Here is a 2,654-nt window from a genome sequence, read left to right on the forward strand (position 1 = left end):
CTGAGGGCCCATTTGATTGGTCATACAGCAAAGCCATTGGCTAATCCCATTAGACTGTAAATAGCCAAACATTACGCTGGGGATGAGAGTTCAAATCTTCACTATGGCCAGATATAATGCCCTCCATTCCGCTCATTGTGCAGAGGTACCCTTGCTTTCTTCAACCAAAGTTTTAACATCTGCAGGGTGAATAGTGGCTGGTTTACATCTTTCAGTGGAGGATTTTCCTTCAGCACATTAGGTAACTTGCTTCATAATAGCAGCGAGAGAATAATGGTGTTTAGGGCATGCAGCAATAGCAGCTAGCTGTTTGGGGTCCTAAATGCATAGCTACAATCTATTATTGTAAACAGTATTCTTCCTCTCTCTACCCTGCTATTCTCTGGGCTACTGGAAAGTATACTCCTATAAATACCATTCCCATGTTATCAGTGAATTCTGCTGAATTACTCTGTCCTTACTGGAAGGTCTCTGACATTTCTCAGGATATTACATTTATTTTGAGGATAAAGCTTATTTGATGTTTCTGAGTGGCAAGATCTGTCTTAACCAAAGCCTAGTAACAGAGCTACAATTAGCTCTTGAAAAAATTATATGTGGTTACTACATAAAGTACCTTAGTTATTTGATGTTTCTGAGTGGCAAGATCTGTCTTAACCAAAGCCCAGTAACAGAGCTACAATTAGCTCTTGAAAAAATTATATGTGGTTACTACATAAAGTACCTTACAGTTTTAAATTCCCAGCATTTGATGCTGAGATCTCTGCCAGAGACTCCAGTCTGCATGCATCCATTTGAAGGTATTTGCAAAATGATTTGGGCTTTCATTAAAAAGTCAAAGTATTCACTGTGGGAGAAAGTTGAGCAACTGTAAAAATTCTCATTTAGTTTGACCAATTAAAATTGATGGAAAGGTGAAATTGACCTATTTAAGACTGTCAGTCAGTAATGGCAAAGCCCTCTGTTTACATAACAAATACATTCCACTTATGGGCTTAGGTAAAGGTGATGCCACCACAAGGTATCTTTTACTTTCTTACTCTTCAATCTGCACTTTCTTTTTAACTCCAATGCCTTTCAGTGTGCTAGCACCCTAGCCTCCAAATTGTGCTTTCAATTTTCAGACGTTGCCTTTGGGTTCTCCAGGAAGAAAGATTATGTGCATTGTTCACCACTATCTGTATTAATTTGTTTCTGATGCTTATAATGGAATACCTGAAACTCATTGGAAGTATGCCTGAAATATCTTTGGATTTAAATTCATCCAAATGGGATAAATCAAATGAATGTTATGAGCCCTTTTAGATGAGATAACTGCCCAAGTTAAGATGGAATTATTTCCTTTCTCAGAGCAAAAATGTGCCATTATGTCTGTCACAGCAAGCTTGTCAATATCCTCTTCTCTATTTCATTCTTTACCAACCTTCCAAAAGTTTCATTTGTCTTAGCTATTTCTCATCCCATTTTTTTTTCTCATTACTGTTCTTATTTTTCTTCAGACATTTTCATCCTTTGGTAGACTCAAATATTATGTTCATGTTTATACGTGGCAGCTGCAAACAGGCCATCCACAGATTCAGGTTCTTACATAGAATGCTCCCTCTTCATAGGAGGGTTACACAAGGGGCTCAAGCCTTTGTTATGACATCCACCTCTGTTTGGTTCAGGGTTGTGTCACTTGGGGGTGGCTCATTGCTGATCAGCATATCACACACCTAGGGCAGCTTGTACCTGCAACGTTGGGTCCGCCGCCGGCCAACCCGAACAGCCCTAGCCTCGTCCCTTTTGGTGGGCGAGCAAATGGCCCGGGATTCCTCTTTCCCTCCAGTCCCCTTTGGAAGGAGACAGGGGAAGAGAGCCATGAAGAGAGGTGAGCACACCACCAGCCCCAAACAGCCCCGTTAAAGGACACTCAGACACAGCGGGGGTTCTGTCAAGCAGCAGTTCCGTTTATTAGCACACAAGCACTTGCTTTTATAGGCAGATGGGGAAGGGAGGTTTTTTACATAATCCTATCAGCTTAAAGGTCAAGGGCATGCATCCTGTCTCAATGCCTAGCTATTGCAACCACGCAGTGTTCACGAGCGCAGAAGCACGTATTTGGCCAATGAGGGCTAAGGCAAGGTTCCTGCAGACACCCCCACCCTACTTCCTCCCGGCGCTGTCTTAGGCTGCCACATTAATATGCCCTTGTGGGCCCATAATGGCGCCACTTGTAATGTCACTTAAGGTGGCATTAGTTTTTAAGGCCCGACATTTGCCCCTTTTTGTTTTAATAAGGCAGCTGGAGGCGGCTAACCTTTCCAGCCTCGCCTCCATTCCCTCTGGTGGCTGTGCCTGTCTTAGGTTGTTTCCCTCTGGAAATCTTACCCATCATTGACTATCCAGCTAAGTGGGGGTGGGGCAGAGTCTTAGAGATTGGCGTTGATTTCTTAAAGGGCCATATTGACCCAAGGGCTGTCAGGGCTTTCATTATGGGCCACCTCCTCTACCACCTGGGTGAGCATTACGAGAGAAGTGGTGTTACGCCTTATAAGGGACACAACCTGGCGAATGGCGTAACGCCCCAAGATGATTAAGACAAGGAAAATGTCTAGGGGGCCTGCCAGGGAGGACAGCAGGGTGGTGAGCCACGGGGAACTTGAAAGCCAGCT

This window comes from Galeopterus variegatus, unplaced genomic scaffold, assembly GCF_000696425.1.
Source record: "Galeopterus variegatus unplaced genomic scaffold, G_variegatus-3.0.2 Scaffold4045, whole genome shotgun sequence".
Classification (NCBI taxonomy): Eukaryota; Metazoa; Chordata; class Mammalia; order Dermoptera; family Cynocephalidae; genus Galeopterus; species Galeopterus variegatus.